Raw genomic sequence first — 27,958 nt, forward strand, 5'->3', positions numbered from 1 at the left:
AAAAGTTTGAAGCAATGTTGTTAAATAAAATTTAGCAAATTAGAGAAAACTGGTTTTAATGTGACCAGTGTTTACTTCATGAAGACCTAACTTCTCAATCTCACTTCCCTAATGTTACATTTCTGAGACTGCTACCAGTTGTGCTATATTATGAGACCACAGTTCTTGAACATATTAAGACTACGGTTTCAGCATATTTTCCCATGGCTGTGTAACAGTGGAGTCAGTATGCTTAGATAAAAGAGACTGGATGTTGGGGTAAAATCCTCTACCTACAGGGTGCATTTTTTTTTAGGCTGCACCCCTAAAAAAAGGTTACATTTTATTTGTGTGTTTTTGTGATCATACAATATGATTTTCAATTGTTTAGGTTAAGTTAGTTTGAATGTCAGTCCATAACAACAGAAACACTAATAACAAATAATATGGACCTAATTTTAATTACTTAGCACTGCTTTACAGACCAGAGTGCAAATATATTTCTAATAATGGAATGGAGAAGACATTCTCGGTAAAAGGTAGAAAAGCAAGCATACACCAATAATCTGGAAGCAACTTAAAAATGGTTGCACAGATAAATAAACAAGCAAATAAACAAATAAATATCTGTATATTTTGTTAACTAGAATGTCATGCTGAGCAGAGCCCAGGAGTTTCCACATACATAAGTGAAAAGGCACTCATTCAATAATAAGGGTAAACTCCAATCTTGTGGAGTACTATAAAAATGCATAGTTACAGTAAATACATCTGAGTTTAGAGTTATCAGAATTTTAAGATCCAAATAACATAGTTTAGATGAATGCTAGTACACCAAATAAATGACTACCACTCAAAAGTCACCACTCATAAGTAATGTAATACACTTAGTTCTAACAAACACCTTGTACTACATGAAGAAATGAAGAAGAAAGCTTTGCACACTTTGCAGTGAAATTTTAAATCACAAATTCATAGCTATTGATGGTCTGCAAAGCACAAAGTGCATGTAAACTTTGTTGCGTTTCACTTTGGTTTTATGCCTTCATTTTCAGATCTGATCACATCTCACATTCTGCCCACTTGCTGCACATCATGTCTCACATTTTGCCAAAGTATGTGTGAGAGGTAAAAGCTATCTGAGGGTCAAATTACATATTCACAGCAATACAAGATCATGAAATTCTAATATTATAAAAGAAATTTACTATAAAAGCCACAAGACTGTTCTTTTCCACTGCTTTCCAAATTCACAGGCTATTGAATGCTGAATTTTAATGTTACTGTACTTACCATATTTCTCAAACACGCATATGTAACTATAAACACAGACTAGCTGAAATCATCCCACAGTGAATAGGGAACTCAGTGGTAAGCAGATATGTGTGATGGAGCTCTTCATTTTAGCATGCAAGATAAGCACAATAAACATTGAAGTATCTGACTGAAAGGTAGGTTTTACAGCCCTTAGATACAAAGCATGCATACCAACCAATATATCTAGGTTTTACAGCCCTTAGATACAAAGCGTGCATACCAACCAGGCTATCTATCACGTGTGCTGTGGTACTGCTATATCAAAACTATTAGAAATGTCTTTCTTCCAGTTGTGCTTTAGCAAATATCTTATTCAAACCCAGTAGCTTATTAGAATAACTCAGCCATTGCTAATAGTGTTTGCCAGTCTTTTGGCTAAATACAATTGCAACATCATGTGCAGCTTCTCTCAGCTGTTCATAGCAGAAGAAAGTTAAATAAGTAGAGTGGTGAGTAACAAACGTTTGACCAAGCTGGGATCAGTTAGAAGGTCCCTGCTTCATAGCACTTCTCCCTTATAAAGCTTTTTTATTTATACTACCAGTGTTTTACTGTTCTCCACCTCCTGCTTACTCCTGAACTGCTGACTTTGCATAGATATGCAGAAGCTCAGTTATGTATGGCAACTGCACAGTTTCATGTGTCCAGCAGCAGCTGCCAACTGCCATTCTACTGACAAGAGTGCCTAAAGGTAAGGTGATAATATTGCATACCACTCCAAATGTTTCCAGGTTTCCTGCTACAACCCTAGTGCCTGCTAACCACAGAATGTTGGGTCCCAACTTACTGTCCAGTTACTGTTCCTTAATTTCCTCATGGGATATGACCATGAACAGAAGGTACTTCTGGACCACCATTATATTGAGGGCTACATATTTCACATCTTCCATTTTGCAAAGCAGGAACTACATGCAACATTCCCATACATCTTCAAAGTGCTTATGGTTCTGTATGCATGCAAGCTGATGCTGTTAATGGACATTAGTCAGCTGCTACTCCCTGGTCTGCAAAAACATCAATAGCCGAAGGGCTTATTCCACGTCACTTCCCAGAGTGAGAAAGCTGGCCTCTGCCTGCACGATCTGATTCACCTTACCAGCCATCCATTGCCTTAGTCTGATAAACAAATATGGGTGGTCAGCAGCAGTCAGATACCCTGCTCCTGTGCCAGTGGGCTAGCATGTAACAGGGTCATCAATAGATATGCATGCAACGAAAGCAAACTTCCTACTTCTACAGGTGTGCAAGCCCCATCCTTGCTGTCCTAGTGAAACTTACCATAACGTGCAACAAAACGTCCTGCGATTCAGGTCAGGCAGAACAGAAGGATAAAGCTTTTAACTATATCACTCAGACTCTTGTGTAAAATAGTGTCTATAAGCTGTTGTGCATGTAGCATTAATGTCCTACTGCACACAAATCAAAACTGCTTAAGGCACCATCGGGACACGCTGATAATATACCAGCATCAACGCCCATTGTACAGACCCTTATTTTTTTCACTGGAGATACTGTATTATGACAAAGCAAACATTATCTTCTACTAGAAGGTATGCACTGATATGACATCCTGATAAGCAGGAAATGTGTTACGTCATCAGTAATTTCAATGATCTATGTCTTCATTAGCGCGATTGCTCACTAGATAAGTAGATTGGTGCTTCCTCGCATCTTTTTTCAACCATAGCCTGCCTCTAGATGTGCAAGTGTAAATGCAATGTCTACAACGATCTCAGAGTGGCCATTCAACTGGTATGCCTTTGGAAGGTCATAAGTGTAATGATGGCAGATGCACAGCTTTCCAATGTACACATTTATTTATGTACCCATAATGCATATAGCTCACAGCCCACTCTTAAAGAAGAAGCTGTGATGGACATGCACTTTCATTATCCATTCATTTCTGTGTGGCATTAAAGTTGCACAGTACCATTCTCAGCCTCTTTAAACAAGAAACAAACACAGCCAAAAAAATAATTGGAGATAGAATTCCAAACTCAGGAGCAGATTTTAAATACTGTGTTTGAATACTTAGAAAGTTACTAGAATAATAAATAGTTTTCCCATTAGTATGCATTTTCTGAAGAATGTGAACTCTGAAACTCAAATTTTATGAGGGAAATGCCAAAAATATGAAGCAAAATCATGGATATCTGAGAGCTCTAAGGTCATTATATTGCAGCATAAGTCAAGTACCATAAGTTGATGACATGATAGTAAAACAGTGAATACTGAGAGAAAACCCATGCAGACACTAAGTGCACATGCAAACTGCATACCAACAGTGACCAAATGGCAGTCCTGAACCCGAGATCCAAGGTAGCTTGCCAAGTCACATTAGACCACCAGTAATGTCGCCTCACTTCCCACCCTACCACTCTGGTCAGGGTATTTTTTTTTGCTATGGCATTAACAATTGTTTGCATTACATGGTAAGCATGAGACATATACCTAATTCTACATATATGCATGCAACTGGACCATGTTTGCATTACATGGTAAGCATGAGACATATACCTAATTCTACATATATGCACACAACTGGACCATGTTTGCATTACATGGTAAGCATGAGACATATACCTAATTCTACATATATGCACGCAACTGGACCATGTTTGCATTACATGGGAAGCATGAGACATATACCTAATTCTACATATATGCACGCAACTGGACCATTACTTCAGCATATAAAATGCCATACCTGTATTTTCATTTTCAAATTAAGTGTTATATTTTTTAGCCATTTAAATAATCAAATAAGTAAACTACATGCAAAGGGTATTGCTATTTTCTTAGTTGTGATTAAAGTGAGTTATAACCAGCACCATGGGTAAAGTTATAGTATTTTTGATGATGCTGGTAAAATGGTAAAAAATTGTTGCTGGTATCAGTAAAGTGTAAATAGTGGTACTTTAGCTAGAATATATGTTATAATACACCCCTTCACCTAGGTCCATAGTTATACTATGATGGTATTTTTTATAAAGCAGCAAGACCCTGCATTTTACAGAAAATATTATATACAAGCATAACATGCTGTCCTCAAAAGAACAGTAACCCATCAGTAAAACATACAAAAACAGTTACAATAATTGCAAAAATAACAATAAGACAAATAGAGACCATGACCACAACAACCACCATTATGCAAAAAAATGAACTTTAGAACACAGGCTACAAGTTACACATTTAGATTAACCACAGAAAGTAGCAAATAGTGAAACCATGTATAACAAATAAAAGATGTACTCACCTAATCACTACAGAAAGCCATGCAATGTGGCTGCTGTAAAGCTCTACTAACTTAAAAGAAATTCCACCTTACATAAGAAATAATTAGACTGGAACAAGAAACCTGAAATAAAAAACGTAGAAAAAAATTATACAACATTTACAGCTAAATCAACAGTACACATTTAACGTAAACATTCTTATTAATTCCTTCAAACAGCACATTTAGCAGTAGAGTGAGTTACATAACACTAACTAAAACAAAAGTTAAAAGTAACAAAATTTGCTACATTTACAAATGAAAATAAACAGCAGCCATATTGTCAGTGTGCCCTAGGAAGTCATTTGTCAGCCATTTTCAACACTGTCTTATTAAAAAAAACACAGAAACTGAAGGTTCTGCTTCTACTTTTGTCAGCTGTCTCACCATTTTAGCTGATATGCTCTCATCATCTTGTGGTAGTGGTGAGCTAATTTTTCAGTCTTTCTATCATGTGCTTTGTTAGATTTCATATTGGCTGACAAAATGTGTCATACAGACTGTCAAAGTTTAATTTAGTGTGTAAAATAGTTGTATACTTTTTCTCACTCAATGACAATTGCTTCTTTAAAATCAGCCAGTTGTAGACACATACTTGCATACTGTTATTTGCATATAAAGAAATACACATATATTTTTATAATTTCTTAATAGTCTGTGTGATACAATCTATACATTCATTAACAATTTTCTTCTGTGTCATTTACTATCATGAAACTGATACTATCCCCAGGAGATTTCATCATGCATGCACCCAGGATGGTCACTGGGACACTGTCCTTCATAAGCACTACTCACAATTCCATGTTACCTTTTTGCTTCTTGGCTACTGCACATGGTTTCTGGGTCCTAGTGGAGACTTATTAAAAAGTGATAAGCCCAGATAGTTTAGCCCATGGATATCCCCATCCTCAATCCTCCTCAGATCCTAACCTGCCTAACTTACATATTCATGACAGCCAGTCTTACTCAGGCCCACCAAAACAGAACCAACATGTGTGAGTTCAGTAAAATGTTAATATGTCATACAGGCTTAATTAAGTCTCTTTTTCTTAACCCTCTGAATGTTAGCTTATTTTATGTGCTGCATTGATTACAGCTGCTATTCATACAACACTTTATCACTGCATTATCAGTCTTTTTGGTCTCAGTTAGTGGCATTCCCTATTATTTAACCTACAAAGGAATGTTACAATTATTCAAAATATTACAAGTATGTCATTGTAAAGGTTAACAAATAATATAAGATAAAAATTGCATGTGTATATGTATGCATGTATTTGAAAATCAAATATATACATATGTGTATAAAACAAAAGACAGAAAGAGCTCTGGTAGGTGTATGTGTGTCAGTGTGTGTGTGTGTGTGTGTGTGTGTGTGTGTGTGTGTGTGTGTGTGTGTGTGTATACATATATGTATATTGATAAAAAATAATTTTCTATATTTTATTCCCATCCTTCTGTATTTCTGTTACTTTTGGAGACATACATAACCAAAATATGGTCCCCGACAAATGTCTTGTACTTGAACCTAATAAAGACAAATACACATATAGGAAAAACCTTAAAATCGTTAAGTGCCAGAAATATGCACTGCAAAACTCTTCCCATTCATGCCTGGCTTTACCTCTTCAGACCATATACTCTTGACTATATCAGCAAAATCAACTGAAACTGATAATGATGTAATGCCCTTGACTACAGCATTATCAAGGCTGACAGGGACCGTAAAGGTGGTGTGATACAGCCATCCTTTTCTGGGAAAACCTCACCCATTTCATAGCAGATAAACAGATACTACACTCATGTGAAATGGGATCTGTAATTATTAATGTGAAAGCAAACAAAGTCCAGCTGTTTGCTATTACCTTTATATACATTTGCACTCTACACAGACTCAGCTGAAGCAGATGAGGCTTTGCATAGGCTACCTATGAACTTTAGCTCTGATCTCATAATAAAATATAACATCTGTAATGACTGGAAAAAGTCCTTTGATGACTGCAGTCATCCAGACATTCATCTATACGGTCTCACTCAACTTGACAACCTTACTGGTAAGCCAGATGAGATAGTTGTCAGAGCCAGAATTTGCAGACTGAATTATCATTTCATGAATCAAAAGAGTGGTTCTGTCAGGGATTATGGATGCCAGTTGAAGTGATTACCTGCTGGATAATGTCCTGGGACTCCTAGGTCTGCTCAGGCTCTTGAGGTACTTACAGAGAAGGATGGCCAGGACTGTGGAAACAACAGCACAGTGCTTTCTGGGTGTGGGTGAGGCAGACTGCTAATGTCAGCCCCTTGCTGAAGTGCGGGGTGGTCTAGCTGTGATGCTCACTGCATGTCCCACCTTCAGACAGTTAGTGGGCATGCACAGGGGTTGGGAATAAATAGGCAAAAATGTCCCTTGGCAGCACTATGATGCTGTTCCAAGATGCTTCAGTCTCCTTGCCATCCCCAAGCCACATATTACACTTCTAAACTAAATACTCACCTTGTAAATTTCAGAGGAAACAGGAATAGGACAAAATAGGCCAGTTTTGATTGCAGAAACTCTTACTACCCCAAATCAACAGCAACAATTTTCCAATAATCCTCATAAGTTTTGGAGGAACATTGCCAAACTTCTTCATTCTGGCTGAAAGTCTACCCTTTCGATTTTTCCTCATGTTATGGATACTAAGATTGACAACCTCTTTGTCAGACACTTTCATAATTCAGTGAAAAGTCTAATTACCTGTCATTTCCACTAGATTTTCCCTGTAAACAGTTACTACCATCTAGTATTCAAAATCCCAAACAAAGTGAAAGCTGGATCTGTTTGCAAGTAATGAACTTCCAACAGGATCAGTTGCCTACTGCCATCTCCATACCCATACATTTTTCCTCTGAGGAAGGTCACATTCCCACCATCTGGAAACATGTCTGTTGCATGTCTCCATAAACATAGTTCATTAGCTGAAGTGAACTGATAAAGGCCTGTTACCCTGATAGCTACTCACTCTAAACTTTTTGAGGAGTGCATTCATTTACAACTCCTTCACTATCTACTAAATCATACATTAACTTAGACTTCCAACATGGTGGTTTACAACCTGCCTTAGAAATTATGCACCTTTCTTGATGTAGCTGAATACATCTGTATCCAATTAAATAACAATAGTGTTGTTGCACTGGTACTGAATACGGAAACTTGAGAAAGGCATTTGACACTATATTTCCCTTCTGACTCCTGATTATTGTTTCAGACCTGGTCTCCCCTCAAGTGCCATAAGGTGGTGCTCGGTGTTGGTCTCCCTTCTAGTGACACAAGCTGGTGCTCACTGCAATCTGTCGAACTGGTTTTCAGTAAACAACACTAGCAGTATTCTCTGTGGGATCTAGCAGCGCATTATATAAACATAAATTGGAACATGAGACTGCACACTTTGTATTCATAGGAATTGATGTAGTTCTAGGTAGTAAACTATCAGACATTTCTAGGCATTCCATTTTAGATAAAAAAGAAAAATTATGGATTATTAATTTGGGGGCTTTATACAAGCTGGGCTTAAATGAATATTGGTATTTAACTATGTTTATTAACTAGTTAATATGCTTATAATAATATATTGAATTACATGTTCTGTGTGTCCTTTTTAAAATTTAAAGTTGGAATTTACATTTATACTTAGTAAAGCTTAATGGATGAACGTCACCTTTAGATTTTGTGTGTGTGTGTGTGTGTGTGTGTGTGTGTGTGTGTGTGTGTGTGTGTGTGTGTATATATATATATATATATATATATATATATATATATGTATTAATGGAGGATTGTTTGATGTTACTATCACACTGAGGATGCCAGGGGGTGAAACCAGTTTGTGTCTGTGTTGTTGGATTGCTTGCAACCACTATATGGTGAAGATTGTATTTTGCATGGAAATATAAACATTTGCATTTTTATATCGGGTGGCTCGTTATTTCTGTTAAGTCTATAATCGATATATAGACTTTAATAGTGCTGGACCCTATTTTTTGAGGGATCTATATTACCAAAGTGAAAAACCCTATGCGCAAATACCCAAACATCGACCACTATACCGTGAACCGTGAAAATCCTGAATGCACTAAACAGAGAAAAAAAAATATCGAACTGTCATAGTCGGCCAACCCCACCACCCGCTACATACTACCTACCCAAACAAAATAAATAAACCGCATACATACACTAACCAAACCCTACTTCTAACCTAAACTAAAGCACCAAAACCCTACCTCCAACACTACACTAAACCCCACAAACACAACTATCTATGCACTCTCCTTAACCCCTCCCTAACCCTAAGGTCCATAACTACCACATACATCCCCTACAGAAATACACCTAAACAAAATAAATAATACACATACATACACTTAAAAAATCCCTACACCTAACACTACACTAACTCTTACATACATTACCTATCTATGCACTTACCTTAACCCAAATCCTAACACTAAAGTCCTATCAATCGCACACTTACCTTATGGAGCTATAGTGCAGATGGGCAAACCAAAACAAATCGACATTCCGAAATTCGCTGTTTTGACCGTTCGGGGTTTATGTACTTCATGCAATCTAGTTCGATGTCTTCGTATTCGCCTAAAGGGATTTTTGATCGCGTAATAGGAACCCTTTCTTGAGATATATATATATATATATATATATATATATATATATTACTTGTGTATGTGTTTATGGTAAGAGAACCCTTTTTCAGGAATGTATGCAAACATGAATAACTTTTTTAATCATAATCTTCACTATTGGTGTCCAGATATGCATTGCTTCTACTACTGTACATAACCATGCTCTAGTAACAGGTAAATGTGTATACATTTTCATAAGATAAAAGAACACATCTAATAAATGTTCTTTTAATGGTCCCTCTCTTCTTCATGCAAGCCCAGTTCCTTGCAGAAGCAGTAGGATTAGCAGAACATGAAGTGTGTAGTCAAGCCCTGTTGAGTATGACAGTTTGTATGTGGCATGCTTTTACTATCTAGCATTCATGAAAAAAATATGGAAGTCTCAAGTAACCCACATTGTGATGCCACTAATCTACATATCACCATTTCTAGCTCCCACTGGAATACCAAATACCTGATGGCACTGATGCTATTGGTTGCCTACACTTGCTATAGGCTATTCCTGCTGTATAACATCACTTAATTATAACAGTGCAACATTAATACTATCAAGCAGTTTCTCATCTCCTTTTACTGTAACAACTTAATTGAATCCAAAAATATCTCTTGTTTTTTCCCTCCTTCCTGTTGCATTCAGTACAGCTATCCTTGTGTCCCATCTATTGTTGGATCTCCCTGTCCTCATTCCTTGCCTGGACTTCTGTAAGTGAGCTGGGGCTGGAGTGGATCTTAAGGGCATCATGTGGTGGGGGTGGGAACGAACTGCTTTTGCTGCTGGGGGTTATTCTGACCTACCCTTACTTCCCACCACCCATACTTACATTCAGTGACAATGTCTAAGGGGTACTCCTCTGTGAACCATGCTTTTCAGGAAATTCCTTCAACAAATGCCTTCCTCCCTGGATGGGCAAAACTAATCTTTTGGCGACATGTGCTGAGTGTTGGACTGGGGTGCAGATGAACTATGAACCTATCCTTCTCTGCAAGTGCCTCAGATTCTGGAGCCGCTAACTGAACCTGGGTTGTCTATGCCATAGTTAGAGATTTAATTTCTGTATGCCAGGGCACTGGCTAAAATCAAGTATGTATATATATATATATATATATATATATATATATATATATATATATATATATATATATATATATACATTTTAGGCCATTCAGTACTGAGTATTAGAAAGACAGAATGCTGTTTTCATCATTATGGTAATATATACTTTATGATTCCAGATAACTTTGTGGTATCTTCATTTAGCATACTTCACAGTTATTTAATCTCACTGGATCTTTCCTTGTGAGATGAATGCTTACATTATTTTAGTATACTCTTTCTGCAAGGGGTGAATCTAGCAGATTTTTTATGCAAGAATGAAACAAGAAGGCTAATGTATATCTCATTTTCTCTTGATTTTCTAGGTGCATAGGTTCCTGGTAATATCGGCTTTCATCCTTGTATGCTTCCACAATTACAGAATCTGAGTAACAGGCTTCTGGCTGCGTGCTTAGAGAGAGAACATTCTCTGTTAATATACATGCAGTAAAACTTCATGCAGTGCAATGTTTTTTATATAGTACCCCTTTATTTCTAAGGTACAGTTTCCTTGCATACTGCAATATTTTACAGTGGCTGAAAAAAACTGCTGTTAGACAAAATCATGACTACACAAGGGCGGGAGACTTAAACCTCGACACGGCTATTAATAGGACGTGCTGGAGGGATAGATTCATCACCCAAAGACTCCCTATGCTGTGGAATAAAATCCCTCCCGATATGTGAGGCAGAGCACCTCGCTGGCCTTGTTCAAGAGAAATCTTGACCAATGGATGGGAGATCGCAGATATACCCCAGGGATTACCTCAGTGTCACTGCTCAACAGAGGCACAGCAAAATAATGGGTATAGTTCCCCATACTAAAGGGGTGGCGTAAGCCACAAAACTATGGGCTAGGCTTGTAAATGCCCTCGGGCAGACAGCCTAGTATGAACCTATGAACCTATGAAGTTGGCATCTTATTACGCTGAACAAGTTCAGCTGCAAAAAAAAAAGGTGAAACAAATCTTGTGATGATGATGATGCATAAGAATGGGACATAACTAGGGGGCAGCTTGATGGTTTCTAAATGCAGTCATTTGTCAGTCAGAAAAACAATAACAGGGACTGCAGGACTGTACAATGTGGTCATCACTGGAGGGAAGACAATGTCCTTGCACTAAAAAAAAGGTATATGTACATGCACTGTTGTTGGAAAAAGAGTACACTGTAGTGTAGTTCAAACTATCTTATGTCTAGAATGAATCAGGAAACAGTTCTGAGTGTGGAGAAACTTGGTCACAGTGGGGAGGTTGCAGCTACAGTGACTTAGAATAACCAGATAAAATTTGCTGTGAAGAGTCTATAAATAATCCCTCTTTCCGGCATCTGTAAACCTAAGTACCAAATAAGCTGCAAGCCAGTAAAATTGCTCTGGGGTCTAAAAGCATCTCACAGATGTGGTAAGTAGTGTGACAGACGTCTAAATGTTCTTTTAATTTTCAGGTAAAATAGAAAAAAGAAGTCATTATTCAATACTGTACTGGGTACATTGTCATTTTTTTACTTTTAAGTATCAATACCTATCTGACTTGTTGTTGGCGAAATGAACTAACAGATGGTCTTCTCTGTCTTATCTTAGGAACAGTGTGCTTTTTTTTTTTTTTTTAAATTCTGGAGCAATTTATTATTCTGGAGCAACATTACTGCCTGGTGGAGGACAAGAGAGTGTGTCAGTGTGCACACCCTGGTCAGATCCTAGCAACAAGTGGGTGGTAGAGTGGCCTAATGGTTAAGGTGTTTGCCTTACAAACACAACATTCAGGGTTGGAGTCTCACAAGGGATAATTGGCTAAGCTTAAAATGGCCCACAAGGGGCAGTTAGCTTAGTATGAATCTATAACACTTAGGGTGACATACAAGTAGCTGTGCTCAGGCACATCTGCCCTGGACACATGGGACAGAGGAGATGGGCAGTTGTAAAATATTATTTAAGCATTAATGTCTTTTAGTTTTAGCAGGTGTGTTGGCTGGAACACAGTAGTTCTGTTTCAGCCACACCATAATTACAGCTCACACACACACACACACACACACACACACACACACACACACACACACACACACACACACACACACACACACACACACACACACACACACACACAGAAAAATGCACATCTGCAATGCAATTAATAATGAAAAAAGTAACCTGTATTTGCTCTTTCTGGGAGCAGAAACAAAGCTAAGTTACTATGCCTTGGTGTTTCTTTTTTTAAAGAATTTTACTGCAAATAAATTTAACATAATACAGTCTTCTAACAAGATAATAACATGCATCCTCTTGCTTTATGTATAACTTGCACCCCATACAAAGAACGGAAGAATTTCCACTGCAGCTAATGAAAAAAAATGCTGTTTCCAAACAAAAAGATACATGTTTGTTTCCGATAAATTCCTTCTCCAACCTCGCCTATGAGCCAGTGGACCTGCATGACAGGATAGGCCCCACTTTAACTGAATCACAGTTCTTGGCCCATGGACCGGGTCAATGTCCTGCTGCATATCAGCTACAACCCATAACTGGCTGTGTTGACGCTGAGTCCTATAGGCTAAAGCAGCCAGGACCATAGCAAAATTTAACTAAAATAGTGGTAAAACCAGAGAATATCCTTTTGGACTCTGGGCACTTCCATGCTCTAGCAACCCTTTTTCCCAACATTCCGTCACCTCCGCTGGATTCCAGAAAGCATACTAGATGTGGTCATCAGTGCTACCCACTAGGACCACAGATAGCTAATAGCTGCGAAAAGGCATTCTGTAATAAAACACAGGTAAGTGCAGTGTCCAATTTTAGGATGTTTGAGGATATCCAATACTACACTGCAAATACATCCCACTTTATCAGATCTATTATGTTACATTTAATTATGTAAATAATGATGTCTTATCTTGAGGCACTTGCTGTTTTACATAGTGTATGACTGTGACCTTTATGATGAGTGTATGACTGTATCTGTACATTAGACATTAATGGTGGTGGTATCTGTATTACTGGATGACGTACACACTGTTAGGGTGGAATTTACTTGACTCCTTACATGTCTGCTTCACATCCTCAATTACATCCCCTTACACAATCCTAAAATTCACTTTCATTTCCTTTTCTCTACCTCAGCTACTTGCATAGCTATTAGCCTTTGTACTACAAGCTGAAGCCCATCTCAGGCATTTACTTGTCAAAAATCTTGTTTCCTTACTCTATTAGAGTATTATATAGATTTTGTTATACAACTTTTATATCACATAGTGTAAGCTCCTGCATTGTTCGTCATTTTATAGTCTTTGATTATGCACTCTGTGAGATTTTATTGGTGTATTTTATTCTCACACCAGGGATGAGCTTAAAATGTGTCACTGTGGATCTGTGCTCTACCCTGGGTAACAAATTTAAATAAATAAATAATTGTCCTAAGATTATTCTTAAAACTTTTGTTTTGAACTTACTGTTGTCACTAGGCTGTGGTTAAAAACGGGGCTGATGAGAGCACCCCTGTTTATTATGTGGCCAAGTTATCGCTGCAGCTAGATGATTGGTTGTTTCTGTTCTTAATATTTTAGTACATTGAAACTGGAATTGTTGCAGATGCTATAATCTGGATTTTGGTTGTGTGAGACAGAGAAGAGAGAAAGGTGAATTTTATTTTTGTTTTGAACCTTTTCCTTTTTTGCCGAGTTTCTGCAACTTTAGAATTAATATATACATATATAGAGATCAGGGATATGAAAGCATAGCTAAACCACAAAAGGAAAAAAAAAACAGCAACAAAGAAACCATGTAGCCAATGACCAAAACAACAATAAATAAAACCTTTTATTCTCCCTGTTGTCTCGGCATATGAAACATAGCCTCCACATCAGGGGTGCAGTGGGCCTTTTCCCCAGATAAATATTTGTTAGATAATGTAAAACAATTATTAACAGTGAAAGTCTGAGTGTGTGAATTAATATGTTAGTTTCATGTTTTAACTATGATTATTTGCACATTGACTAAGTGTGATGCAATAAATCATAGCAAATTTAAGCCTTATAGACAGATACATGCACTGGGAAACAGACGGATAGATAAACAGAAATACATAGGACACAGGTGTACCCCCATCTTAGTGCATTATGCCCTATACCTTGTGAATGGTCCAATCCTCCCTATCACCCTTTGTATGTATGTCCAGTCCTTTGTCACTTCAACCTTATGTGTAGATTTTCACACCTATTTGTCTGTACTGTTTCATGACTGCCTGTCTACCACTGCAAACTATTCTATTTTGTCTTTCGTTTCAGTTTCATCCTTGCACACTTTATCCCTCCTCCCTTCTGTCTCCATAATTTAGAGGGGGTTCTATTCTCACCAGAAAATGTAATTTACCCTACATTATTCCCCAACAAAGGATAATCCTATGAGCTTCCCTTGTGTGCTTGTAGACAATGTAGTAATTACCTCATGTATACTGACAACCACTTACTCCTAAAACAAACAAATACAATATGTGAGAGATGTAATTAAACTTTGAATTTGGAAACAATTCTCTCAAGTAACAACAAACCGGACATCAAACAGGTTGTCAGCACACACACATCACCTCTTACACAAAACAAGGTCACACAACATAAACCCACATACATGGAGGCTCTCAAAAGAAGCCTACCAAAAGATCAGAGACTCCCAAGTGCAAACCACTTGCACACACCTCAAAGCAAATAGAATGTACTACACATAACAACACACACACACACACACACACACGCACACACGCACACACGCACACCAACTGGGCAACATACATGAGCACAAACATGCTTACCCTGAGATGCTTGGACTTTGTCAATACAAATGCCCTGTAACAGCTAGTCTGCACCTCCACAAATGGCTCAAATGTCCTAGACTTAATACTCACCAACATGGGGGGAGTCACTGCACTATCCCCTGTGTGTTGCCCTCCCTGGTATGGTCAGACCCTAAATCTGTCTCTTTTGAAGTAATGATCAGACCCGACAGCCCCACAAGAGCAAGAAAACTGAAAAATTTCTCAAAACCAAACTACAGCCTACTAGGCGACTGTATAAAATGTTTCAAACCCCATGCTAACATAGCCAACGATGACTACTATGCAGAGGAGTACACTAATGCCCTGTATAACCACCTAAACAACTATAGAGACCTGGCTGTACCTGACCTGATCAAAACCAGGTCCTCCTGAAAATACAGGCCGCCCTGGTGGACTTCAAGTAAAAATTTTAGGTTATATAAGAAAAGGAAAAAACTGATGTCTAAGAACAAGAGGAAAGTTACTCAGCAGAAGAAGAATATGCTCCACAGCTTGGAGAAGCAAATCAGACATCTTGTAAAGTTCTCTAAAGTGAGTTACAAAACTAATTAGTATCCCTAGCTAAAGAAAGAAAAAACATTTTTTCTAAGCTTGTTTCCTGCCTTTCATGTAAGTCGTCTAGTCCAGATACAGATTTGCTGTATCCAGGACTGTTTGTAAGCTTCTGAGCTCCCAAGCCTTTCTGTGTTGGAGGGAAGCCTTCTAGCTTAATTTTGTTTCTTTGAACTAGCCAGTTTTCTAGTTTCAGCACTCAGATCTGTTTCTATGAGCTCAGCACTTGTTCAGAACTCATTGTAAACACTAAATAAGCTACACATTACTACAGCACTCAACTTTCCTCACTTGTCTAGAGGAAAACAGTTTTTAGTACTTAATAAGCACTTATCCAGGCATGTCTAAGGGTCAGCTCCTGGTGTTTTCTCCTGTCTACCTGATGAATCTGGGCATCTTGGGGCAATGCAGCAATTGCCTCAAGTACAAAGACAACCCTCTCCTCCTACCACCCAACACTACAACCTGTGAGAGATGCACTTATACAGCCAAACTGGAAGCAAAGCTCTCTTCACCCAAGACTGGACTAGACAGTCAAGAGGAGAAGGTAAACACTTGCACCACACCACATTCATCACATAGTCCCTCAGAACCTACACAACCAAAACACACACAAAGAAACACAAAACACACACCTACATTCCCGGAGGCTCTAAAACAAAATCTACCCAAGCAACAGGGACCTCCAAAGCAGAAATGCAAGCAACTTCCATTCCTCCAACACAACCCAAATGATACCTAGCCCACAAACTCAGTGTGCCACTCAACCACAGCCCATAAGGCATAACAACATACCCAATACTCTAGTCATAGGTGACTCTATAGTCAGGCACACTGATGTTCCACTCACCAGGCTAAACAAGGAGAAAGTTACTGTCAGCTGGCTATCAGGTGCCAGGATCCGCCACATAACGTATGCACTCAGGTCACACACAGCAAGTACAAATATGACTCTGTCATTGTCCATGTTGGTGTGAATGACCTGAGACGTACCTCCCTGGACTACATGAAAAGAGATATGGAGGAGATGTCCGATCTTGTAGCCCAGGCAGGTATGACCCTAGCCCTGATTAGCATCCTGCCATCACCCAGAATGATACCAAAGTACAAGGACAAAATGATTGACTTCAACAATTGGCTAAGCTTCTGGTGTCATTCTAAGGGGATCCAGTATCTGTCTGCCTGGGATGACATGATTGACAAACCACGATGCTTTGCCAGAGATGGCCTACACCTGTCGCCCTTGGGATTCTGGGTACTTGCTAAGGCTCTTGCCACCCCTATAGTACCTTTTTTAGGCAATATTCACATGACAAATTCATCACCGTAACAGGTACAAGCAAGCAAAATATGAGGGTAATGCTACTTAATGCTAGAAGTCTAAACCTCAAAATGCACTCGCTCGAGGCACTCCTTAAAATGGAGAACATTGACATCTGTGCAGTGACAGAGACCTGGTTCAAGACCCCTGCATTACCAGGCTATAATTCATACCACACCTTTCGGCCACCTAACCTGGACCGAAGCACTAAAGGTGGAGGCGTGTCCATATTCATTAAGGATATTTACACATCCAGGCTAGTTGCTCAGCATAATACATCTGAGATTATCCAAGTGCAACTAACTCTGGGCAAGACCGCAATCCAAATTGTAGCTTGCTACAGATCCCACACCATGCCCCAGGATTCCCACTCCTCATTTCTTGATACACTGGAAAATATTAGGGTACAACCTAACACCCTAATAATGGGCAGTTTCAACTACCCCACCATTAAATGGGAAAACTACTCATGTACCAACTCTTGTGCTCAACGTTTTCTGAAATTCATAAATTCCAACGCCTTGGATCAACTTATCCACACCCCCACCAGGGGCAGTAATATCCCAGCAGAAACACAATGAAAACAGGAACAGGAATACCACAGGCAGGACAAATGCTCAAAGTAGTATACATGCTGAGGTAGTAATGAATGTTCCAAGTATTTCTGACTTCAGAAGTGAAAATAATAAAGGGAATAGTATGCATTTGGTGAATGTTGAACAATTCAATACAATTGAAGTGATGAATATGAATATGGAATGTTCAGATAAAGTGCATAATGATATGAGAAAAGATGGAAATAATTTAAATGTGAATCAGGATACTATGGATGGTGGAATGTATGGAGCATGCAATGATTTTGGGGGAGGGGGACAGCCTAGTTCAAATGAATGTCTTTTTCATAGAAATTCGATGGAATCATATAGTTTCTGTGATAGGGTAGGCAATGAAAATCATAGTAAAACAGCTGAAAGTGCAGATTTGGGCACAAATACTGCAACAGATGAAATAGATAATAGTATTATGAGAATTGTTAATCTCACAAATGTTAACATTTCTGACATTGCTGAACAGGTTTTGCTCAGAGGCACAAAGTTTGTACACACTAAAATTCCACCTTTGGCAGATATGATTATGGATATTAAGAAATGTTGTCATAAATTAAATCTTAAAGTATTTTTTCAAACAAAAAAAGAAATGCCCTTTGCAGACGTAGTAAATAGAAATGAATCTTTTGATGATGAAAATGAGTTACTAAGTGTAAGCATCTATGAAAATGAGATGTAAGAGTTATGTGTAGGTCTGGGTGAAGTGGATGAAGATAATGTTGGAGAAAGTAACATCTCATCTGAACTTTTTGTTGCTGGATATGGTCATTTGGAAATGTCCAAATTAAGTTCTGATAGCAAATTTATGCCCCCAAAGAATAGTTAAGCTATTAATATCCTTGAAAATTTAATGTGTAAAAAATTGGAAGAGAGTTATGGTACATTTTTGAAGAAGCTAAAGTCTTACAATTTGAATAAAGTGGAATGGATGGCCTTACAAGAACTTAGAGCCAATAAGAATGGAACGGTATATAAAACAGCGGATAAAGGAGGGAACTGGGTAATTATGGGTATTACACAATATGATGAAATGGTTTCAAAAATACTGGTGGAAGAGGGGTATTATGTTGAATTGCAATATAATCCCCTGGTAATATTTTCAACTGAGTTGGAAGAAATATTGGAACAGTGAGAAAGATTTGGTTTTTTGAAACTAAAAAAGTTGACCATGAAAGTTCCTAGACACTCATATATGCATGCTATTCCCAAAGTTCATAAAAACTTGCTTAATCCCCCAGGGAAGCCCATTATATCTGGAAAAGGGTCTTTTGTAGAAAATGTTAACATCTTTTTGGATTTTTGTCTTAAAAACATTTACTTACTATACCCTCACATGTTAAAAATACTCAGCAAATTTGTGAAGAACTTGTTAATTTGAAATGGGAGGAGGATTATTTTTGAGTGACAGTAGATGTTACTGCTTTATACTCAAATATTAATATAAGATGGGATATGGAAGCAATGGCCAGGAAGTTAGGAGAAGGTCCACATTCCACTTTTTTGTTAAGCTTGTTAGAACTTAGTCTTATCCATAACTACTTTACATGGAAAAATGAATTTTTTTCTACAAACAAAGGGGACAGCGATGGGGGCAGCATTTGCCCCATCGTATGCTATCATACATATGGGCAATTTTGAAAAACAATTTATGACGGCACAGGACTATTATGTAAAAAAAGTAGTGTATTATAAGAGGTACATAGATGATTTACTTTTCATTTGGAAAGGTGGCCAGTTGGAATTTGTGGAATTTATGGAAATTTTGAATAAGAACATACATGGACTGAAATTTACGTGGGAAATTGCTGGAGATAATATACCATTTTTGGATGTTATGTTTTACATTGATGAGAATAAAAAAGTACAGTACAAACCTTATAGGAAGACTACAGCAGTAAACAACTTTTTACGTGCTACCAGCATGCATCCTCCACATCTAATTGAATCGCTATCTTATGGTGAATTTAAAAGGATATTTTTGAATACCTCTGAGACTGATTTAAAGAAGAAAAATTTGGATGAAGTATACATTAGATTAAAAAACAGAGGTTTCAATGATGATACATTACAGGTAGCAAAAAACAAGGTGATAAAGGGAGGGGGAAAAAGTTGGTTTCAATTATCAAGGAAGAATGGTCAGAAATAATTTAGAAACTAACATGGATGAAGATGAGAAGTTATTCTTTGTCACTAGATATTCTGACTTCTCTCAAATTTTGGAAAAAATTGTTACGCAAGCATGGGAGATTGTCTGTGAAGACATCTCCATAGGTTCATTGTTTCCCAGACATAGTACTTTCTCTTACAGTAGATATAACAATTTGAAAGAGTTATTGAATAATAATAAAAAAAGTTTATATTCAAGTCCTTTTGATAATATAAGTAAAAATGTTGGACATACTGCTGTGGGAGATGTTCTATATGTAATCATGTTAAAAACCTATATGGGAAGAAGATTAATGGTAAATTATATAAGGCCACAGAATATTACAATTGTGATAGTTGTGGTGTAGTGTACATTATAGGTTGTGATTGTCATCCAACTGTATGTTATATTGGTCAGACTACCAGGAAGGCCAAAGCGAGGATCATGGAACATTTGGGTGATATGAGAAGACGGAAATCAGAGAGTCCTGTAGCCATGCATTTCTTGTCCAAACATGGGGGTTTGGACAAGAGTTTATTTTTTAGTATATTAGCACGTCCAGTGAGCAATTATGGGAATTTTAAATGGCAACTGAACAAACTTGAAAGTAGAATGGTAATTAATTTTCATACATTATGTCCTCGAGGCATGAATTTGGAAAATAATCTTAATATTTGATTTGTTAGAATAATAATTGAATGCTTGCATCACAGTAGGTATGCATAAAAATGAGTTCTTAATGTTAGGAAATAAAAATGCATTTTAGATTAATGTATCAATTTAAAATGTTGTAGTATGCATTTTATTTTCTTGTGTTAAATATGTGATGCACTTTAGCACATGTCACTTTGAATTCTACATAAAAGGGCATCATTTATTTGGGATTTATTTAATGCATGAAGTATGTTAAAAGACTGATAAATAATGTATGTAAAAATATTTAAGAGCTATTTCAGAAGTTATAAAGTGTGTGTATGGACTTTAAAATGTATTCTGAGTAATTTTACTCAGTTTGTTCTTATGAATTGCTATCAATGGGTTACTAATAACTTGATTTAACTGTATAATGGAACTAATTAAGTTTACTAATTGAAATTAAAGGGTGTATATATAGGGGCAGAATGATAATGAAAAAATGTTCCAACAGAAGGCGAGAAGCCGAGGTACCAGAACTTTGTGCAATAAAGAAGTTTTGTCCTGCCTGTAGTATTCCTGTTTTCATTGTGTTTCTGCTACTTTGTGGTTTGGAGTTTGGGATTGTTTATGTTTGGATGCAGCAATATCCTAGACCAGTCATTACCAACATGGGCAACCGGTGTTCCACACCAGAGGTCAATTTCTCATTGGTCAGATCGGACCACAAGCAAATCACCCTAGGCATCCACATCCCACCCCCACCCCCAATAGGGAAACCACCGTAAAAAATTTCTCCAAAGCCAACTTCAGGCTTCTTAAGACAGAAGTGGCAAACTTCACGACACCCATGCAGATGGACAATAGAGGTATGACTGCTGAATCCTACACAAATGCAATTTATAAGCACTTACACGAGTGCATGGATCGTGTAATCCCTAACATAACCAAGATGCTATCCTCCAAAAAAAGGAAGCCAATCTGGTGGTCCCCTGCCATAAACAAACTCTACAACAAAAGAAAGAAACTGTTGCAAAAAAAGAGTAAAATCCCATGATTGGAGGAACTCCGTGGTCAGCCTCAGTAAGAAGCTGAGATCCCTCATAAAATCCTCCAAAGCTAGTTGCAAAAATAAAATCGCCACTGATTCTAAAGACAACCACAAAGCATTCTATAGCTATGTCAAGAATCTCAATGGCAACACTCAGATCTGCTCTGAGTTACAGCACAATGGCACTAAATATACAGAACCAACTGATATTGCCAACATCCTGGCAGATAGGTTCAGTGCTAACTTTACCCCTCTCTCACCCCCTAAAGGGCCCATCTCTATACTGAAATAATGCAAAGTTCCTGTAATCATGGCTGCACCAGTAAAAATCACACTCTCCAAAGCCAAGAACACAGCATCCATGGGACCTGACAACATCCCAGGCTGCGTTCTACATGAAATACAGAATGAACTGGCAGCCCACCTAAGTACCATGTTCAATCATAGCCTAACCTCAGGCTTTGTGCCCACTGAATGGCGCACAGCAACGGTTATCCTACTCCACAAAGGGGAAGCCACCACAGACCCCGGGAACTACCACCCCATTAGCCTGACGAGCCTGGTCTGCAAGGCTATGGAAAGTATCTTCATGGCACTTATAAACAATGACATTGGTACTCTCCAAACTCTGGACCCTATCCAGTTTGGGTTTTTAAAAGGCAGATCATGTCTCCTAAACCTGATAGACTTCTTTGAAGTGGTCACCAAAGCCGTAGATGAGGGTAAGGTGGTTCACACAGTCTATCTAGATCTCGCCAAGGCTTTCAACACCATCCCCCTCTCTGGAATTATAGATAAACTCACTAAACTAGGTATAAATCCCTATGTCACAAGATGGGTTGCCATCTGGCTCACTGACAGAACCCACACTTTAAATCCAACTTCAGACCAGTGACAAGTGGAGTACCACAGGGTTCAGTCCTAGGTGCTCTCCTGTTTGGTATCTACTTCTCTGAAGTACAGGCTAACACAGAAGGTCTTTGGCTAACAAAGCTTGCAGATGACTGCAAACTAGGAGCCATAATCAAAACTCCTAATGATGTGGACATCCTACAAAAGGGCCTCATTGAGACAGATGCCTGGTGTCAAAGCCATGGCCTCAAGCTCAATGCCAAAAAGTGCATTGTCATCCCTTTTGGCAAAAACTCTGTACCCATGAACTACCACGTAGGCAGTAGTCTACTTAATACCAAAAGTGTGATAAGAGACCTTGGGACACAGGTGGACAATAGTCTCTCCTTTGATAATCACATTGCCACAGTAGTCAGGAAATCCTTCTACGTGGCACACCTCATCACAAAAGGTTTCTCATCCAGGAAAAAAGAGGTAATTGCTCCCCTCTACTCATCACTCATTAGACCCATTATAGAGTACAACGCCCCTTTTGGTATGTACCTCACAAGACATCTATAACAACTGGAAAGGCCACAGAAATACCTCACAAAGAGGATTACTGTCCTCAAACAGATGCCGTACGCAGACCGTCTCAAAAAACTCCAGCATTACTCTGTCGCATATCGCCTATTCAGAGGCGATCTCAGCCTAACATACAAAGCTATGTCAAACCCAGAGGTGGTGAACATGCTCCACTTAAAGAAATCTCAATCCCTCTGAGCTACATGCTCTAGGGACCTAAACCTTGTCTCCACAATAAACAGAACATGCTGGAGGGATAGATTCCTGTCCCAGAGATTTCCCATACTCTGGAACAAACTACCTATCTATATCAAACAAAGCTCCTCATTAGCACTCTTCAAGAAAAATCTTAATGATTGAATGGGAGATAGGAAATTCACCCCGGGGATCACTTCTGGTGGCTCTACTTGACAGGGGCACAGGAAAATAATTTTATTTGGTGGCAAAAGCCAGGGTACCATTTGGCTAGGCTTATATAGGCCCTAGGGCCAATAGCCTAGTACCTACCTATGAACCTATAAGATACTCATAAGGCATTCTTTAGCTACATTCAAAATTTAAAAAGGAACCCCTCTCATACTGAACCAGAGGAAATTGCCAACCTGCTAGCTGACAGATTTGGTGCAAACTTCACCCCCTGTTCCCACCAGCCATATTCCAAAGAATACCTGACATCAGTCCTCTACCTAGTATCTGCAAAGAGCAGGTCATATCAGCATTCTTAAAGACCAAAAAACACGGCCTCTATTGGACCAGATAACATCCTAGGCTGCTTACTAAACAAGCTAAAACAAGACCTAGTGGAACTATTTGGTACTCTTTTTAAACTCAACCTGAGCTTTGGCTTTGTTCCAGCAGAGTGAAGAACAGCAAGAGTAATCCCCTTGCACAAAGGGTGTCTATCAACCAACCCTGGGAACTAGAGACCCATAAGCCTAACCAGCCTTAACTGCAAGGCCATGGAAGGACTCATCATGAATTTTATCAACAAGGACATAGGCGACCTTCAAACTCTTTACCCAATCCAGTTTGGCTTTGTTAAGGATAGATCATGCTTATTGAACCTGGTGGTCTTCTTCAAGAATGTGACCAAAGCCCTGGATGAAGGCAAAACAGTACATACTGCGTACCTTGACTTAGCCAAGGCTTTTGACATAATCCCCCACTCGGGTATCATTTGAAACTCTCCCAACTGGGGATTAACTCATACATCACTAGATGGGTAGCAAACTGGCTCACTGACAGAATACATACAGTCAAAGTTGGGGGTTTCACCTCTACAGTAGACCAGTTACCAGTGGCATACCACAAGGATCTGTGCTGGGCCCCCTACTGTTTGGAATCTATTTCTCGGAAGTTCAGCACAAAGTAGATGGCCTGTGGCTTACCAAGTACGCTCATGATTTCAAACTGGGTGTAATCATTGAGTCCTCATATGATGTTAACATATTACAAAAGGGGATAACACAGACAAATATCTGGTGCCAAATCCACGGACTAAAACTAAATGCAAAAAAGTACATTATTATCCCCTTTGGCAAAGAAGAAGTCTTTGTAAATTACAATATTGACAGCACCCTTCTAAGCTCAAACTCAGTGGTGTGAGATTTTGGGAACACGGGTTGATAGCAAACTAAACTTTGATCACCATGTGTCATGACCTACATGGAAAGACTGAAAGCCCTGTCCCTATACAGGCTTCTGAGAGGTGACTTGTGCCTGGCCTACAGAGCAGTCTCTGACCCTGCCCAAATGGAAATTCTACACATCCACAAATCAAATGCAACAAGAGTTACTAGCTCCAGGGATCTCAACCCAGCCTGTGACATTAACAGAACATGCTGAAGAGACAGATATAGGTTCATAGGTTCATAGGTTCATAGTAGGCTATCTGCCCTAGGGCATTTATAAGCGTAGCCAGAGTGTTTGTGGCTTTCACCACCCCTTAGGATGAGAATACTATACCCATTAGTTTGCTGTGCCTCTGTCCAGCAGTGACACAGAGATGATTCCTGGGGTAAACCTACGATCTCCCATCCACTCGTCAAGATTTCTCTTGAACAGAGTCAGTGAGGGGCTCTGCCTCACATGGACTGGGATTCTGTTCCATAGTGTAGGGAGTCTCTGGGTGATGAATCTGTCCCTCCAGCACGTCCTATTTATATCCGTGTTGAGGTTTAAGTCTCTTGCTCTCGTGGCTCTGGTGGATTTGGATTTTTTGAGGTGGAGCATGTCCATTAATTCCAGGTTGGACATGGCCTTGTATGTCAGGCACAGATCACCTCTGAGCAGACGGTATGCGACTGAATAGAGCTGGAGTTTCTTCAGTCGGGCAGCGTATGACATATGTTTGAGCCCCTTTATCCTTTTGGTGAGGAACTTTTGGGGTCTTTCCAACTGCTGCAGGTGTCTGGTAAGGTACATTCCGAATGGGGCGTTGTACTCAATCATTGGTCTGATAATTGAAGAGTACAGGGGTACAATGACCTCTCCTGATCTGGATGTGAATCCCTTCATGATCAGGTGGGCAATGTAGAAGGTCTTCCTAGCCACTTTGGCAATGTGAGTGTCAAAAGAGAGGTTACTGTCTACTTGGGTCCCCAGGTCCCTGATAACTTCTTCCGTGTTTAATGGATTACCACCTATGTGGTAATTAGGGGTTGCCTTGTTTTTCCCAAAGGGTATGACTATACATTTTTTGGCATTTAGCTTAAGGCCATGGCTCTGGCACCAGTTATCCATTTCTATGAGACCTCTCTGGAGGATGTCTGTGTCTGATGGAGTGTCAATTATGGTGCCCAGTTTGCAGTCATCTGCAAATTTTGTCAGCCACAATCCCCCTATTTTTGCCTGCACTTCAGAAAAATAAATGCTGAACAAGAGGGGGCCCAGGACTGAGCCCTGTGGGACACCGCTCGTGACTGGCTTAGAGTCTGACATGGCACCAGCAACTCTAACCCTGTGGGTTCTGTCCTTGAGCCAGTTTGCAACCCATCTTGTGACATATGGGTTTACATCTAAGCTGGTGAGCTTTTCTATGATGCCCGAGTGGGGTATTGTGTCGAACGCTTTTGCTAGGTCAAGGTAGGCTGTGTGAACTGCCTTACCCTCATCAATGGCCTTAGTGACTGTTTCAAAAAAGTCGACCAAGTTCAAGAGGCAGGATCTGCCCTTGACAAAGCCAAATTGGGTAGGATCCATTGTCTGTAGGTCCCCAATGTCTTTATTTATGAGTTCCATTATGATCCTCTCCATAGCCTTGCAGACAAGGCTCATCAAGCTTATGGAGCGGTAATTTCCAGGGTCCGTAGAAGCACCGCCTTTGTGGAGTGGGACCACAGTTGCCATACGCCATTCTTTGGGTACGTATCCTGTAGTAAGGCTAAGACTAAACAGCAGCCTTATGTGTGGGTTTAGTTCCTCATTGAGTTCGTGTAGCACACAGCCGGGGATACCGTCCGGTCCCATTGATGCTGTGTTTTTTGCTTTAGAGAGAGCAGCTCTCACCTGGGCATTTGAGATGTTTGGGAGGCTAGACTCTGGTGGGATAGATATTTCTCCTTTTGGGGGGGGGAGGGGAGAAATTTGCACTGAACCTGTCTGCCAGTATGTTGGCATTGTCTGTGGGTTCAGTGATTTTTGTATCATTTTGGACTAATTCTGAGCATATCCGGGAGTTTCCACCCAGGTTTCTAACATAGCTAAAGAAGGCCTTATGATTGTCTTTTGTGTCTTTAGCGATTTTTCTCTCAAAGTTGGCCTTGGATGATTTTATGAGTGATCGTAGTTTTTTGCTAGTATTGATCAGAGATGCCTTCCCTTTTAGGGATTTTGCTCTGTCATGTAGTAGCTTTCTCCTCTTGTTGTAGAGTTTGTTTATGGCTGGGGTCCACCAGACCGGGCGCCTGCCTTTGGTGGAAAGGGTCTTGATTTTATTCGGGATTGCTTGATCCATACGTTCCTGGAGGTGCTCGTAGAAGGCATTTGTAAGGGTTTCAGCAGCGTGGGTTGTGGTTTACACTGGCTCGGGGGCCTTGAAGGATACCACTCCAGTCTTAAGAAGTGTGAAGTTTGCTTTTGAGAAGTTCTTCACTGTGGTCTTTTTTGCTGGGGTTGGGGGTGGGATGTGGATCTCCAGTGAGATTAATTTATGGTCTGATCTCACCAATGAGGGATATGCTTCCAGTGTGGAGCATTTTGTCCCCATGTTTGTGATGATCAGGTCTAGTATATTTTCTCCTCTTGTGGGAATGGTGACTAGTTGTTCCATAGCATTTGAGTTTATGAACTCCAGGAACCTTTGGGCTAGGGTGTTGGGGCTTTAGTAATGTTCCCAGTCTATGTTTGGGTAGTTGAAGTCACCCAATATGATGGTGTTTGGAGAGACATTCATACTCTCCAGTGTCTTCAGGAAGGCTGTGTGGGTTTCCTGAGTTTGAGAGGGTGGTCTGTAGCATGCTACAAACTGTAGGGCAGTTTTACCTATGGTTAATTGCACATGGATGGTCTCCGATGCTTCGTGCGTTGCCACTAACCTGGAGGTGTGGGTATCCTTTATGAATATGGATACTCCACCTCCTTTTGTGGTTCGGTCTGGATTTTGGGGCCGGAACGCATGATATGAGGTATAACCTGATACTGCTGGGGTGCTCTCAGGAGCTTTGAACCAGGTTTCAGTCACAGCACAGACATCGATGTTCTCCATACTGAGGAGGGCTTCGAGGGCGTGCATCTTGAGGTTTAGACTTCTGGCATTGAGCAGTATTACCCTTAGTTTTTTTCCATTTTTGTTTTCTAGGGTGGTAGGTTTATCATTTGAGCGTTGCCTAAAAAAGCACTATGGGGGTGGCAAGAGCCTTTGCCAATATCCGGAAGCCCATGGGTGACAGGTGCAAGCCATCCCTTGCGAAGCAGCGTGGCTTGTCAAGCATGTCATCCCAGGCAGACAGACATTGGATCCCCTTAGAATGACCAGTAATTAAGCCAATTATTAAAGCTGATCATTTTGTCTCTGTATTGTGGCATCATTCTTGGTGAGGGTAGGATACTGCTCAGGGTCAGG

General features: G+C 39.5%; 1 protein-coding gene across 10 annotated transcripts in view; it reads right to left on the reverse strand.

Moving 5' to 3' along the window:
• Positions 1–27,958, reverse strand: part of FGR (FGR proto-oncogene, Src family tyrosine kinase) — a 2,305,304-nt gene that overhangs the window by 661,126 nt on the left and 1,616,220 nt on the right. For all 10 annotated transcript variants that reach the window (XM_044084628.1, XM_044084601.1, XM_044084584.1 and 7 more), the window contains one exon: positions 4,556–4,657. The gene's annotated coding sequence lies outside the window, so the exon portion shown is untranslated. The remainder of the gene's footprint in view (positions 1–4,555; positions 4,658–27,958) is intronic.

Source organism: Protopterus annectens, chromosome 1.part1 (genome assembly GCF_019279795.1).
Source record: "Protopterus annectens isolate FY-2018-M chromosome 1.part1, PAN1.0, whole genome shotgun sequence".
NCBI lineage: Eukaryota > Metazoa > Chordata > Ceratodontiformes > Protopteridae > Protopterus > Protopterus annectens.